This window comes from Falco cherrug, chromosome 1, assembly GCF_023634085.1.
Source record: "Falco cherrug isolate bFalChe1 chromosome 1, bFalChe1.pri, whole genome shotgun sequence".
Classification (NCBI taxonomy): domain Eukaryota; kingdom Metazoa; phylum Chordata; class Aves; order Falconiformes; family Falconidae; genus Falco; species Falco cherrug.
The window spans coordinates 47079755-47097015 of record NC_073697.1 but is presented as its reverse complement, the minus strand read 5'-3'; positions in this window follow the sequence as shown (position 1 = coordinate 47097015).

The window sequence follows — 17261 nt, the reverse complement described above, 5'->3', positions numbered from 1 at the left end:
TTCATCACAGTGCACGTTTCACAGCATAGCAGGGGTTTTCCAATGTGTTATTCAGTGTGCTGGCTGATCACAGGCTAGGTTACCTCCTTCTGCAGTTATCTCATTTTTTCCTCATGAATGCAGGGAATGAAGGGGCATTGCAACCTCAGCCTCTCTCCCGAAGTCCCTTAATTAGCTGCATAGTCCTGGGAATATTTACCCTTCTGACCCCTGCTTTTGCCCCACTTCCACACCTCAACACCTGCCCTGTGATTCCTGCTGTAGCTCCCTGAAGAAGGAGGCTCTTGCATCTGTCTAAGGCCATGGGGAAAGACGAGTTGTCCCATTTCAGCCCTACGCAAGTAAAGCAATGGCTCACCTCAACCTGGTTATTAGTTCTGCCCATAGAAGATGAAGGGCATGGGAACATCTGCTAATAGCCGAGAGCTTAAAAGCCAGCCTTAATTCCCAGATGTTGGTTACTGCGTCTGTTGCTGGTTCTGCCACCCAACAAACTTGCCAGCAAGGTTCAGCCCATCAGGAATGCAGTCTGTGGCTGCCATAGCACGGGAGCGGACTAAATGAATGCTCACATTTTCCCTTCCCTTCAGCTGATAGGATTCAGGGCTGTGCTGCAGGGACAGGGAGTGGAGGGCAAGAGCATCCTAAACTGCTCTGGTGAGATGGGCTGGAGACTCCTCCATTGTGCTCCTGCTCTGAGAGTCCTTAGAAACCACACAGAGAGATCATCAGGGACGTTTTATGTGGCAAATGATGTAGTGATGCTTAAAAGATATTCTTTTGCCTAAGGACACAGCTAATAAAAAGGAATTAGGGGGCAGTAGCAATTTTGACTAAGTTTGAACTTTTTTCCAATGCTTGGGACTCCCTGAATTCAGGCTAGTTTTGCTGGTTTTTTTTTTAGCATTTTTTTTAATGGTTTCAGCAGATGTAAAAAACATATCCTGTTGAATTGAAGATGAGAGAAGATCTCTCCTGCCTGGGAAGCTCAGCTTCGGGGTTTTGAAGCATTTATCTTTTAGCAAGAGGTCCCTCTCTCTTCCAGCCTCTGCTGAAGCTCAGCCTTTGTGCTCTGCACTGATCTCTTTCCTCGGGTTATCTGAAAAAGATTCTGCCTTCCTTCACTCTTCTCAGATCAAAGGGAATGTTATCGGTTTATAAAGCATCCTCCATTTCTTCCTGTCTCCCAGCATCTTTGTCTCACTAACCTTTTCTCTAGGGGCAAGGGACTGGGACCCACACTGCTGGGCAGCACTGCATCCCCCAGGACAAGGGTGGCTACACTGGTCTTCTGCACTGTGAATCAGAAAATTGTGCCTAAGTTTCCTATTCCCAGGAAAAGTTTAGTCTGATGATTTGGGCCACCAAACATTTCTGGTGGAACAGCACTTAATGCAGGGAGTTCTTCAAGGGATCAATTTGACCCCCTGTCCTTGATTTGCACTGTGGGAAAGAAAGGAATAAAAGGCATAAAAATGTAAGTTAAAGACAAGAGTGTCACCCTTTGCTTTGAATTTCCTGCCTTTTGTCAGGCTAAGTGCTCAATGCTATTTAAATGCAAGTTTTCTATAGGAGAATCCTCCCCCAGCCAGGCTTTCACGGAAAGTTTTGCAGTGCCCATTGCTTTCATGGATGCAGGTCTGGGGACAGTTCATCCAAAATCTCCTGCCACCAGAGTTCACTTCATCTCCAGGTTGCAGTATAGTTGGGTGATGCTTGCTTCGGCATCGGAGCAAAGAGAGGAGAAGCACTTCTGCCTCTACTACTGATGGATTTTGTCCTATGGTAGTGCTACCCAACCACCTCAACCACCTTCTCCTTCAGTTTACCTGTCAATTCAACAGTTAAACAGTGCTGGTATTGTAGGGACATTACAAATCCATAGCATTTCCAAGTGCCTGAACATGCCTTGTAGGTTACACTTAGGTTGGAACAACTTCTTCAGAAAGACTCTTTTGCTAATGGTGCATCTTTTCTTCTTGCCAAGATGGCCAGATGGCTCTTAGTTAAAAAAAAAAATTTTTTTTTTTTGCTAGACTCTCATTACAGTATGTTGCTTATAGAGACTTGCTTCTTAAATATTTTCTCCCTTCTATCTATCCCACCCCTGTCTTGCCCCTAAACAGATTCTCAATTAACCATGGGAACAGATTCTCAATTAGGAACGGGCAAACCTTGCAAGCTCATTTTCACATATTTATGTGGTTGGTCAATGTTCTTCTGTCTCAGATGATATTTCTGATTGATTTTCAATTAAATAAAAGCATCTGTTTACTGGAAAAATGTTTCAGCATAAGTGAAGCTACAAACCAGTCTTGTTCTTTGGTGAAATATGTGTTAAGTCTATTTTCTGTTGATGGTGAAAATAACAGATTTCTGACATTAATTTTTCCAGAGGTTGTTAGGTCCTGAAATTGCCTGCTGACTTAGTGAGGTACAAGATAAGAAGCCTCTCTAAAAGCCAAACAAGGGAAACTAAGTGAGGATGCAGTTATTCAAGCGTAGGCATGCTGACTTCTGAATCCTGTGTTGATCAGCTATACATACCATGGTGTTACACCTAGTGAATACACAGGTTGCCCTTTGCCTTTTATCCTTTGGTAGAAATCCTGAGTAACTCCATCAGATTGATGGAGCTGTACCCAGAGAGGCCAGACGACTGTGTGGTTGAAATGCTTGCCCTGAGCACATCGCTGTGAATCCTGCCGTGACTTAGAAATATAGTGGGAACATCAGATGTACTAGAGACCAGATAATCCCAGAAATACCTCCAAATGACCTCCATATTCGCCACTCATTTTTTCCAGTTGTGGCCGCGAACATAACCCAGGAAGGACAGAGAGGGATTAATTCATCTTCAGTGTTGCCGAGTTCATGCAAACCACAGGACAAACTTGGTTACTTTGGAAGCTCAGGGAAAAAAAAAAAAAATCAAAGTCATTTATTCATTTATCTGCCCAGGTGAGGCCATCCTTCCTGTCACATTTTTATACTTGAAAACACAGCCCTGGCCTAAAGCCTTGTTTCGGATAGCAAAACCCAAGTCACCCCTTGGAGCACCATGAAGGTGTGACAGGCTGTCCCCTTGGTGATGGGATATGTGCTGGGTTTAAGCACCAGATTAGCTGCAGAATAGCTAAGCTCCTATAAGGCTTGGGAAAACATGCTGCCCTTCCATGCTTAGTGGGTTTGCCAGGCTCTCCTGTCACTTAGAATGAATGGGGAGAGAAATCATTATTTAATTATCTGGGAAGCCCTTTAAAAGACTAATCAGCAAGGAATTTCACTCCAGTAGTAACAGCTGGCTCTCACACTATGAGTCACAAAGAGAGATATTAAAAGGCTGTGTTTTTCTCAGTCAGTGAACTTATTAACTGTGCTCTCCTCTTTTATAAAAATGCTGCATTGTTCTCTAACAATGGTCCCCAGCCCTTGAGAAACATGACAGTATGCTGAAGGGGATCGCGGTGGCTGCCTTACTGTAAGTTGGGGTTTACCTAGTGCAGGATCTCACGCTTCAAACCCCAGTTTTGCTTTTTGGGGGTTCAGGTGAGTCTCTTCCCTGCAGCTGAGTGGCAAAGGGGTCTGAAGCAAGAGGTATCAAAAAGGGCAAGCACTGAGAAGGGGCCCAGGGATTTGTGCTGTGACAACCAGCAGTGTGCTTCCCTGCTGCCCTTGCAGCCAGAGAAAAGTGCATACAAGCCAGCTTCCCCCTGGAGAGGCAGCAGTTTGCCTCGGCACTGCAGGAACCACAGAGCTCACAGCACTGGGCTGGGCAGGGGGAGCTGAAACAGACCTTTCCCAAAGAGGCTGGGAGATCAAGAAAAGAAGAGGTGTCCTCTCCAGGACAATAGCTCTCGTGGATGTGGCTGCGTGGGGCTGTGAATTGTCACTGTGTTGGGAAGACCTGACCCAGCCCTGCTGTAAGATCCCACCCGAGAACCTCTCTGCACCAGTCCCCCTCGTGCCAGTGCCCAGCAGTGGATTCAGGAATGATAACAGCCACAGGGCATTTATTAAACTTCAGTGCAACGAAATGGCTTTAAGTTCACGTGTCAGCTTAAGTGAAATTAATTGAGGGAAGTGATGCCTCAGCTAGTTTTTCAGCTAGTAATTCCAGGTTACCTGTTGCTATCTCTCGGTTTACGCTGCTTGGGTGCCAGTTTTGCTCTCTTTCCTGCAATCTGCAGCTATGTGACAGGCACTTCAAAACTCAGCACATCCCACCATCCCCTCCAGGTCTACTAACCAGACCCCTTGGTCTTATCAGAGCTTTGTAGAGGGAACAGCCACCTCCCTCCTCTGGACTTGCCACGTCTCTGATGAGTTAAACATGTAGCTCTCCAAGAACAACTGGTTCAACGATGCCACGTAACCTGTGTGAGAACATGGGGGTGGGGAGCAGATCCCTCCAGCAATGAGGGGCACAAATTATGGGAGAGATGGTGGTTGTGTGGGAGAGCAGCTGGGCAGGGCCCAGGCATCTTCTTGGCTCTAGTGGGGACCAGAGGTGTTGGAACGTGCATCTGTGTGCATATCTCTGTGAGTGGGAAGGAGGGGAAGAAAGACAGAAGGGGTACAGGGTTACAGTTTAATGAAAACCCCATTTTGTATATGCACAGTGATTTGCTGCTTTCAGTTTTTCTTATGGAATCTTTCTCTGTGCGTGTATATAAATTTCAGTCCCCCAAAAGAGCCTTCCTTGCCACCCATGATCAAACATTTAATGGTGAAAGATATTTACAGGGCCAAATTAAATTCCTGGTATTTGAGCCAGTGTCTCAGCACAACAGAGCAGAAGCATCTCTGTCCAAGCAGTGCTGGACATTCTGCCGCAGGGGAGAACACACAATAATATTTACCTTGCACAGACAAAACCGGTACAAACGCAACCGTACTCTCCTCTTCTGGGGCCCTTGCTGAAGACAGACAGCTCAGCAGTCTGGCAGTAATGGATAAATCTCAAAGGGTGATATTTCAGCTTATATAAGGGGATGGGGCTCCCTGCCAAGACAGCTTCTACAATTTACATCAGGGAGGATTTGGCTGGAGATAAATCAGGCAGTCATTCCCCCAGAGGAGCTTTGGTACCAGCAGCACTCACCTGTCTGTCCAGCATCAGAGCCAAGCCCGTCCCCCCTCAGGCAGCTCCAGGTATGAATCGCACATTTGGGGTGCCCTGGGAGAGGTAGGCACTGACGGTGATGATAAGAGGCAGTAGCAAACTCAGGTGTGCGTAAATGCTGCAAAAACAGGTGTTCAACAGGAGTGCTTTCCCTTATAAAGGAGAAGAAAGGTCTCCTGCCAGGGGGGCGAATTGCTGCAAGGGATCTATGATCAGCTCCTTGCTTTGTGTCTGTCTTTTTGTGCCATCAGTCTCTTGGTCTTGGTTCGCTGCCCCCCAGCACCCCATTAAGTGTCCTGGGCTGTAGGTCTGGAATTGGTCAGGGCTTCCCGTGTTCATCTTCTCTACACAAGAGGTGGGCTGGAAAGGATGGTGAGCAGTGAGTGGTTGTTCCACCTCCCCTTGCTCCCATCCCCACATACTTGCCATGGGGGAACACATAACATCGTTTTGGGGCTGGTGCAGGCTTGCTCTTCACTCCTGCTTCAGGACGAAGCTGGGAGGACTGGTGAGTCAGAGCTGTCTGCACCAGAGCTTGTCCTGGGGCTGCTCTGATGGATTTGCTCCCACACAGCCCTTCCTTGCAGCCCTGCCTCCAGTTACAGCCAAGCCCCTCTGGCCTGGTAGCAGACATACATTCCCAGCTCCTGGCTGTCTACATCTGTTCAGGAGGGGTGTTTATTCCTGAGTTTTTGCTCATGCATCCACCACTTGTAATGCGCAAGCTAGCGGGGTGCAAGCTGCAGCACTCTGGTGCGAACACAACTGCTTCCTCCTCTTTTCTACCGCTACCCAGACCTCAGCGCTTCAGCTGGGACTGCTGGATGGGGATGCAGCCCCACCGAGCTGAGGGTAGGGCAGGGCAAGCTCCACCTGATGCTCACAGGGAGGTCTTCAGCAGCTGGAGGTGGAGCTTCCTTTGCCTCTGCCCTGCATGCCTATTAACTCTGTTGCATAAATAAAAAGCAATTTGCTCCTGATTGTTTGCATTTTGTTTTGATGTGTGGTGGGCTCACAGCATGCAGAGGAGGTATACATACACACAGGAGTTCAGCAGCCTCCCAAGGAAGACCAATAAACCTTTAATCAGTGCACCAGGAAAGAGCTCTCCTCTAAGTTGCTTTTGGTACGTGTATTAAAGAAGGACATAATTGTACCCGCTTAAGAGAGAGCCCTGCTGTAGATCCCATCCCCAGATCTTGCAGGCTGTTTTAAAAAACGAGGTGGAGGAAAAGGTATTTCAAGTTTTGTAGACTGCAGATTGATGGATGGGGGAATAAGAGTTCAATCTGACTGCCTTGGTCTCGTTATCTGCTGCCTGTTGGATGAGGTTGAGAGTATCTCAAACACCTGAAGGGGACCAACACATCAAACAGAAACGTTTGGGCCACCTGTGTCCTTCTGAAAGCTGGAGGGACATTGAAGGCCATGCCCAATGGCACTAGATGCCCATGCATCAGTAAATGAATTGAGCCATAGGAGGACCTCTTAAATCAAGCCACTGTCAGAGGAAGAGACTGAGCCAAGATCTCCAGCAACAAGAGCTTGTGCCTGTTTCTGTAAAGAGCACTCACACTACTGGATACTGTACAATATCAGAGAGTTTCTGGCCTAGGCTGCTACTAAAGCTCCTTAACAGATAAGAAAATATGTCCTTATATTTGCCATTTGATTGTGAAAGGAGACATTTTAATCAGTATTTGTCAGTCTGTCTGATATATAAACAGTATTTTATTCTGTTACACTGCTCTTATCAGCATCCTACAGCCTGTTTGCTCACAAACAAGAGTGATTATCTTTTCTATGGGGAAACTGCGGCTTTCTTTTTCTTAATTGGGCAAAATTCCTGTTAAAGTTAATTTCTGTCAAAATTGATGGGTCCCAGCCCAGGTGAGTGTCCTGGGGGAAAAAAAGAAAAGGGAGCAGGCACAGAAGTTTGTCAGAAGCTAAATTCAGAAACTTCAGGACAGGATGGCCCACGTAAGGGTCTCAGGAGACAGCCGTCATGTAGGAGCTTCCCCAGGGGCTGGTGACCCCGAGGGTGTGAGCCCAGTCAGGCAACCCTGTGTAGCTGTGGGTACAGGCTGAAGGGGCAGCTGCCACAAAAAAGGTTGAAGATGATGGTGTATTTGTTAGATTCAGAGGGAAGAAACAGCCCTGGAGAGTTGCTTTCAGGAAAGCATTCTTCTCCCTCTGCCTGCTTTGAACTTGCACAGTGAGTCCATGCATTTCCCTGTCCTGTCCCAGCACCTTTGCCTGCCTCCTCTCTGTCATTGGCACCTACAAATCCTACATCCACCAGGACAAGTGGATGAACAGTCCTGCTGGGATCTGCAGAGGGCCAGCTGATGCTTTATCCACCCTAAGTAAATAGGTGTTTTGATGCAGGAAGGCACTTTGGGGATAGGGTGACCTGATAGGTTTTGGTCAGTAATTAGCAGGAGACAGCTGTGCCTCCTGGAGAGGTGGTGCGCTCCAGGCTATATCCTCACGGACTGTGCCCTAAATTTGTTCTGCTGGTGGGGATCCAGCCAGGATAATGTGAGTACTTTGCCCTGGGTCCTGAAGAGTGGAGGGAATGTTTGTAGAGTAAGTTGAGACCCATCCTTCAACTCAGATGCACAAAGTCTGCAACACCTGAAGTTAAAACCACATAAGCTCCAAGTGGCATTGTGGTTTGCATTTTTCAGGTATGATAAATAGAGATTTATGATGTTCAGCTACATTGGCGCTGCCTAAAAATTCCTCTTTGCTTTTCTTTCTGATATTTGCAGTATGACCAGGGCTGTTCCTGCTGATGTGGGGATGAACCTGGCTTGTGCTTGTGAAATGCTGAAACAATGGGCACTTGCAGTTCAGTGCTTCAGCACAGACGGATAAACCTTCCCCAATCTGAGGGATTTCCAGATTCCAAGTATGTGCCTGGTGGCCCTCATTTCTGCAAAAACAAAGCCAGACACCAAAGGTACCTGTTTAGGAGCATTCAAAGCACAGTGCAAAACCTAAGGCTTGATGCTATTTCTACTCCTTCTGCAACAGCTCAGTTAAAAGGCATTTTTGCAGGGGGAAATGTGGCACTTAAAAGGTAACATATTCTTTTCACCTTCCAGTTTCCAATTCAGTTTGTAACTTAGCCCCAAGAAGTGATTGGGTGCAGCTTTCCTTTCAGCCCAAAATCTCTTTTTCATGCACTGGATGTCAGTGCTCCCGAAAAGATTAAATAAGGCAGAGGTAATGTAGATTTAAAGAATTTTCCAGATGAAGTGCCAGAGCACTTTGAACTGAAGAAGAAAGGGGTTGCTGTGTGGGGACTGGTTAGTATGGGGGGAAGGCACTGTGGAGCATTGCCCTGTGGAGCACGCGTGGGTAAACGTGCCATGTCCATGGAGCCGTGGGGTCTGGAAGAGCACCGTTAACTCTGCACTGTGTGGCACAGACTGATGCTTGCAGCTGACTGGCACAAAAAGTGAATCATGGGGCTGCGTCTCCAGTAGTGGCCCTGGGGAATGGTCCTTCCTAAGAGGTACGAGGCCCACTGTTCAGGATCAGGGAGATGGAGGGACGTTGCTTAGCTGCCCTGGTGCTGCCACATTGGGTATGGTGAGTATACAACCATAGATAACACTGATGGGGCAGAGGGGACCTCCATCCTCCTTAGCCTTTTCCCAGAGTTCCAGCTCTGCATCAAGAGCAAAACCCCTCCAAGGGGATGCTAACATGGGAGGATGAGCTGCAAGGCCAATGCATGTGCCACTCAGAATCTGTCTCAGCTGGGGAAGGGGCATCAGACATGACCGGAGTTAAATGTTGCTGCTGCCACCAGAAAAAGAGGCATCAAGTGTAACTTCTCCTGCTTGCCCTTAGAGAGAGACTTCACCCTGCTTCAGCACTGAGGACATCTGGGCAAGAAGAAGAGCTGCCACACAGAATAAATTACTCTTGTTATCTCCAGATGGATCACATCTCTGACAGTATGGTACCAGCCCTTCAGGAGGAAAGTTCAAGTGAGATTTGTGGAAGCACTTGGTAATGCTCTCAGAAGGTGCAGAGTTACCTTCTGGCCACAGGCAGTGGGTGGAGGGAGAGGTAGGGGGAGGAACAGGGTTTAATAAAAATAATAATAATATTTTAAAAAATCCCCTTTGCATTTCAGTAACAGCTCTTCCAACGTTCCCAGACCAAATTAGCTCATGAAAAATTCCTGGCAAGTCGGTATGAATTCCATAGATAGGCAAAAAGAGATTTGGAGGTAGAGTGAATAAACAGCTTTGAGTCATGCAATACGGCACTGAAGTGAGTAGAAAAAGAACTCAGGACTCCAGATCCATTTCTCCTCTCTGGCTGTGTTTTCCTTGTGCCATTTGACCTTCAGGTATATCCTGTGCTCTGTGAATTTTGTATCTCTACTTGGGGCACCTTTGAAGAGCTGCAGAGCAGCATGGAGAGCTGTCAGGAGACTGAAGCAATTTAGGTATCTAATGCCATTGAGCAGATACTCATCTCTGCCTGTTCAGGCTTGTTGACCCTTCAGGATATGTGGGTATGTGTGGGGCAGTATGGGATTATTTGGGAGCAGAAGGCAACATCAGAAATACAAGTCTTGACAACAACTCAAGGGCTGATTTTTGGGTGCTCTGTACTTGCAGTTGGCTTGCTTCTTTCAAAGCCCTTCATCACCCTTCTGGGCAAACTTTCAGTGGCTGCTGACCTGGTAAGCTCTGGTGAAAACCATTTATTTTGAGATCTGATCATGGTTTGAATGGTGATCTCTTGGGAAGTTTGGAACTGGATGCATAGCCAGATCAAATACAAAGCCACTGAGTGTATGACAACAGATGTCCATATTCTGCTTCTGTAGACATTTACAACATGGCTGTTGAGATATTCTGCGTTCTTCTCATCAATTTTGGATGTCTATTTTTGATTGTTTTTTTTTGTTATTGTTGTTGTTTGTTTTAAGGAAGCATCCTGTGGCGTTTACTTGTTAGCAGTGTGTTCTGTGCAATATTTCTGGGTAGGCAGGCATACATTTTTGCATTGTGTTTGTATAACTCCTAGCATATCAGTCCCATCCTTAGTGGAGTAAAGAGGTTGGAGGCAGAACTGACAATTAGCACGTTGATGCTGAGCTCAATCCTCCTCCACCACAGGCAGCTCTGCAACACAAATCTAGTCCCAAAAGACACGACTGAATAGCTATTCCACATGTCTTCACCTCCATGGATCAAAAAATGCTGCTCTGCTCCCCATAATAAACTTCAAACTTACAGAGACTCAAAGCTGCATTGCAAGATGCAGGAGAGCTCAAGGCCATCTTCAGTCATGACACAGGAGGGAAACCATTAAGTAAAATTCCCCCTTGACTCTAAAAAAAGGGTCACAGCCCTTACTGCAAACAGAAGGAAAGCACCCCACGGCTCCTGCTAGTCTGAGCCAGAGGAGAACAATTCTTGGTTCCAAATCTGGTGCCAAGTGTAGCCCCTAGTGTGTGATCCAAGGCAATCATCATCCTGGGAGTGTTTAGCACCTCCAGGAGGACCAACCCCTACATCCTTTTCTGCCTCCCTTTCCCAGCTCTTGTAAGTCTCAGGTGCCTCTGAGAAAGGTGAGGAAACCCCAGGAGAAAGAAAAGCTCCTCCCAGGTTCTGCAGACACCAGCCTTGAGTGACTATTAGTCCCATGTGGACAGGGACATAACCACGCCTGGTGACCTAACAGCCCTTCTTGGACATACCAACAAATGGGCTGTCATGGAGTTTTCATCATTTTGGGGAAGCAAGGGTTTGATTTTTAGGCTGCTGAGCATCATCACCCACCAAAACCTCTGCACCCAAACCTTCTGGGATTCAGTCACAAGTGCAAAGTAGGTAGCCTCAGGCAGGCAACGCAGAAGACAAAGGCAGGGTGCTTTTCAGCTGCACCCTTAAATATTGCAGCAGAGGTTGAATTTTGCCACTTACATGGGGCATTGCACATGTCCTTGGGTACCCAGGACCAGAGGGTCTCATCCTGCTTTTGCTGTGTCCCCTTCCTGGACCCTTCATAAACACAGATGTTCCTTCTCCTCTGACAAAAATCATTCATGAAAAATTCAATGGGACATTTCTTACCCCTCTTTCTCCGTCTTGTTTTTGTTGTATTCTTGACAAGCTTGAACTCCATAGGGGGGGAAAAGAAAAGAGCAGCCCAGCCCCTGGTTCTCCCCACATCCTGCAGCAGTGCCCATTTTACATGGTACAAAGGTCATTTAGCATAGCATGAAGCCCTCAGCAAGTTGCACAAGGCAATTTCATCTGATCCGTGATGGAATTCCACTCAGCCAAAGTCCTTATTATTATGCATTTTTTACACATTAGGATTTTCCTTTTGTTGGCAGCCAGATCTCTTCATGAGGTGTTAAAAAGTGCAGAGGGGCTCTCTGCTCCACTTCGGGTAGCTAATCCTGCCTTTAAGGCTGGGATAACTGTTTCATTACGGGATGGGCTCAGCTTTAGAACTGCTGACGTTTGCTGACAAGGATCTCAGAAACCAGCACAAAACCTGTGGTGGGAGAAAACCCATCTCTGCTTCTTGCAGGACAGCCACATCCCAGCAAGGGCTGGGAGACTGACTATAATTTCTTCTCTCTCCTCCCTTTTTTTTTTTTTTTTTTAAGTTCTGTCCCCTAATTTTCTAAATGTTTTCCAAGCTGGCAAACATATGATGACTCATTTGCACCTGTGAAAAGCAATCCTCCCAATTCGATGGATGATATGGCAAACGTTAAAAAATAAAGGTTAACTGTTAGAGTTAAATAAATAGATTCTTCCCCAGCACTGGATGGAGCGATGTCACAGGCAGAGCAAGCATCTGCCTCATGCCAGTCATGGCCACATGTCTCAAGGGGAGTCAGAACAGCCGCTTTATTAAGTATCATGGTCCTTCAAGTACTAATTAGATTATACCTGAGTCTAAAAAAATACGTAGCCTTTGTTCATAGCTCTTATAAAATAATATCAAGGTCTATTATAATGCTTCTGGCTGGAAAAATAATCAAACCCAGCCCTTCAGTTAGTGGGATATTTCAGATATTTCAGTGATTTTGAACTTTTTTGACTCTTATCAGAAAAGATGAATTCAAACAGGAACAGGTGCAGAGAAAAGCAAGTAGAGTGGAGCATGATCAGGGCCTGGAAACCCTGTTTTATGAGAGAGGACTGAAAGAGATTGGCTTGTTAAGCCTAGCAAAGCAAAGGGAACATGATTGCTGTCTATAAATACATCAAGGAAGTAAATACGAAGTAGGGAAAAGAGCTATTAAAGCAGAAGATCTGGTTGGCACGAGAACAAATGGATATAAACTGGTCACTAATAAACATAGTCAGGAAATTAGAAGATGTTTTCCAGCCACCTGAGCAGCGCGGCTCTGAAGTAGGCTTCCAGCAGCAGCGAAGGGAGCGAGGGCTGGGCTTAGCTTGTACAGCGCTGGGGCAGTTTCTGGCAAGGATGGCAGAAGACCAAATTCAGAACCCTGGCAGATCCCTGCTAGTCCCACCTTCATCAGTCAATACGGATATTTTGTAACAAGTCAGGCGGGAAGGAAAAAAGATGGAAAATTGTAACAATGCTGGCAGTTTATTGGGAAAAATTCTGCTTCTGGGGAAAACAATTTCTCAGGGAACAGAAATATCCAGTGAGAAAATGTCAACCAGCAAGATAAATACAGATAATGAAATGTGCGCTAACAGTGAAATGATATTTCTGGTTAACCTAAGAAGCTGATATCAGAGCTGGGAACAACTCTAAACTTTATTTCTTGATGCCAATATGAATTTTCTTCCCTGAAATGTAGCAAACCCCAGAAAAGCTATATAGGACAAGATCCTGTAAGTCTGGAAAGGGACCACCTCAGTTGTTAGCAATGAGCAGACAGTGTTTGGTAAGTTACAAAAGGATAAACTGAATTTAGCCTTCTTTTCCTCCTACTTCCCCATGACCAAAGTTGAAAACATGAGCAAAGACTTCCCTTCAACACAGTGCCTAAGGAACACAAGGTAGGGGTAAATTAGCACAGCTATTTAATTCCCTGGCTGAAAGTACGTTTTTTTCCTCTTTTGATTTAAACAAACTGAAAAGTTTAAGCAAATTCAGCAGTCTGGCACAGTCTTTCTGGCTGAAGCTGGTCTGCCGCGTATGAAATCCTTAAACAGGCTTTAGCTCAACAAAACCACACTGTTTTTGTTTTGTGAGTAAACCCCAAGTGTTATTTGGAGTCATCATCTCACAAACGCAGGGCAGAGCGGAGTGTTTTGGTCAAGCTGATTCTGTTCCTGCCTGACAAAAGGCTTTTTGTTAATGGGTTATTTAAGTGATCTGATGTTTGGTCGTCATCTTGTGAATGATGAGAGGAAAGAAAAAAAAAAAAAGGTCTCTGGTTCTGGTTTTATTTGCAGACCAGAACAACCTCTTGTACTCCAGAGGGAAATTGGGAGGAGGTCTTGGTCCCATTCTCAGCTGCTCCTCTACTGAGTCACTGGTGGCTCTTTTAAGAGCAGTTTCCCTCAAGACATTGTTTTTACCCTGTTTTTCTGGTTTCTCAGGTACCTGTCCAACTCTTTTTTATAATTAAGAACGTACTGGTCCTCCTTCAATAATAATGGAGGCAAAGAAAGGTAATGCAAATAGTTACCAAATGACCAAAGGGACTAAACAAAGCATGACACCTCTAAATAGACAAGCAATCCCTGGTACTGTGACCGCAGCATATCAACGCAAGCATGCATCGATATCTGTCAATACTGTACAGTAAGCCAACACCGTACGTATGTACTTTACCCACCCAAAAATGTCCCAGGTGTCTGTCCTGGTTACGTGACGCACCATGCCTTATTTTCCCTCTGCTGTGATTCAGTTGTTAACTCAGGTAATGCCATGGAGCAATTACGCAGACCCAAGATCAGTAACCAGTTAATAACCTAACCCTAATGGTTCAAAAGCAAAATCGAAGGTGCTTAGAAAGGCATGGGCAAGGAAGCTGCTGTGTTAAAACACAGCTACAGGTGCATGACAATCCATGGCCAAGAGACATTTGCTAAGAGACATTTACTCAGAGACATTTACTGCACATATTAGCAGGGATAATGAAGAAGGGAAAAAATCATTACCTGGGTAATGATCTTGCATTAGTATTTGCCTTCAGTGGATTCAGTGCAGAAATTATTTTTGCCCTGTCCGTATGCACATACTATTATTTGTCCCTATTCACATTTATGAAACTCACATCTACAGTGAAACTTGAGAAAAAGCTAGATAAAATATAGGGATGTGGTAATGGCCTTAAATTCTCTATTTGTTAAAAAGTAAGATGAAAAAGCACTCTGACATGCTCACAGGCTGGGTAGCTATCAGGACGTAAAGAAGCACTAGTGTTACGGATCTGCAAGCTAAGTAAAAAGCTCTTTGAGGTTTTGAGGGTGAGGTGTTCAATGAAGGTGGTGCAATAAGAGTGGCATGACAGTTGCTTAGTCCTGTCTATCTCCCGAGCCATGCCTCTGAGTGAAAAAAAAATGTCCATGGTGTGTACTATACAGAGAACAATTGCCTTTATTAGTGAGTTTCCTGTTGAATGGGTGCACTGATAAAATGCCATATGAATCAATTAATGATTAGGCTGTCGCAGGAACACTTACTGATTTGGTTTGTAAAGTGCCTTTTCTTTTTGTCCCAGAAATGCCCTTGCTGCTTTTGTTCATCATTTACTATGTTTCTAATTCTTTTCAAGAATGGAAACCCTTAAACTACTCTTGAATTTAGGCTGGTGACTTCGTATTACTCAGTTTCTATGACCATTAGCTTCCAAAGGTAAAAAGAAGGCCATCCTCTAGAAATGGGACAGGGTGTGCAATTTAGTTTAGAAAGATGGGGAGAAGACAGGCAGGATGGGATGGGAGAAGAAGGAAGAATGGAGAAAGCTGGAGGGAAGGAAAACATACGAGGATGGATCAAAAGTGTCAGGTTCAGGTCCAGTTTTGAAACCTGGCTGATATATGTTCCAGCCCAGCTTGGAATAACTGATTTTCATGGTGTAAATTTGGCGTGTATTAAAATGAGGCTTTTGGGTTGGTCACAGACCCAGATCCCAGTGACAAAATGCAGATCAAGTGGCAAGTTTGGATTTCAAGTGTCAGATCCGAGTGTGTTCAGAGGTGTAGTTTGTCATCACGTTTCCAATAACAAGATGCCTGAACAATCATTAGCCACAGCTCTATACACCTCTTGTTCTGAACTCCTGGAGACCAGGTCGTTTTCCTCCTGAGAACGGAGGAGAGTAAACACTTTGCTGGCCAGGCTGTGCTTTGCAATCAGATCCTGCTGTATGTTATTTTCACTACTGCCCCATGCCTATAGCCACCTTCCTTTCTACCAACGTCTTTTTTGTCCTGTGCTGAAGAAGGAGCATCTCCCTCTTTCAGCCTTCTACCCCACAGCTGTTTCTCTGACTTGAAGCCAGGAGCCCATTGCAAAAAAGGGCATGTGGGTAACACCAGCCTGGCCAGGTGCCCATCAGCGCATAGATGATGATCCAGTTACACTGAAGTGCATCTAAACAGCTTTTTTGAAGTGGTCCTGCAGCAAAGGACTTGGGCCCTTGGCTTTGAGGATGTCAGAAGTTTCGTTGGCTTCAGCCCAGCTTTTTTGCAGAGCACTCCCTGGTAATCATGCATGGGCTATTTTCCACCTTTCCAAAGAAGCCTCCTGAGGCGGAGGATCATCAGAGCACCGCTCTGGGCATGAGCCTGCCTGCACACGTGGGGAACCACACCTTGCAAAGGTTCGGGGTGAGCACACCAGGCAGAGCTGTGGCTACATCCAGCTCTGTTGGTAGCCTATGGCCAGCCAGCTGATATACTTGCCACGAAGGTAGCTGACTACTCTGCCTTATTTCTGGTCTGGGAACTTGTGCAGGCTGTCCAGGCTGGAAGTCAGACGGGGGAACCAGCTAACGCCGCTTTGGGGTATGTTCCCGTGAAATGCCAGCCTTAGGTGGCATAAATGTCACACAGCTGCTGCAGTTACGGGGCTTCTTGCTTCATGTTTCAGGAGTTCTGGCCATACTCAAACTACTGCATGAGAAATAGGTGTCTTCTGGTTTGGATCTGACCTGAAAGCAAAACTAGATGGTATGTTTGGATCACCAGAGCTCAGAGGGCTTCAGCTCCAGTTTTGATGTTTTTATTATTTATTTATTCCTCATATATACTTAACAATTTCTACCAGATGTTAAAGACCCTTTGTGTTGTCTGAAACTTACTGAAAACAAACTGAAATGTGGCTAATAAATACTTATATGCATAGTACTGCATCATGACTGCCCGCTCCTGGATGATTATTGCAGGGACCCCAAATTTCATGGTGGTGAAATGTATTTAAACATGAATATCAATTTGAGACTTCAGTTCTGATCACACTAGATGACTCTTAACAACCATGACCAACCTCTCCTCGAATCATTACCATTCGTATAGCCACAAAAGGCAAACTTGATGAGAGAATGAGAAGCTAGTAGGGTCTCAGGCTAAGCATACAACAGTGGGATAGCTATAAATGAACCTTTTCAACCATAAATTACATGTGGCCAGTAATTCCCTTTTCTCCCTCTCTCCCTCCCTCCCCATTCTCCCCCTCCACTCTGAAAACCCTGGGACAAAGGCTTGCCTCTCTGAAGGATGCCTTTCTGGAGGATTAAGCAGCTTTTGTTGACAAAATACAAATTACAACTCCTTTGCTTGGTGTCCCGCCTTCTCAGCTGGGCTTCAGTCCCTGAGGGACAAGGCTCTATTACCCCTGCGTAGATGAAGAGCTCAGAATAGGCAGATGTAATTATTAACACCATTCAATGGAGTGTCTTTCTGAATTATCAATTAAAAATCTCTACTGTTTTTTCCTCGCACTAAATAGAAAGCTGATGGCAGTTAATCTATTGTGCAGCAGAGCTTTATATGCATATTTAAACAGTGTGCTTCTCTGCTTTTTTATTCCGAGGGCAGTGTGGGGTGAGAAGGACTCCCATGAGGTAGCACAAAGACCCCTGTCATTTGATTGAGAGAAGAGTCTTTGGAAAAATATTGTCTCCTTCCACCCTGGCAAACAGGTCCTG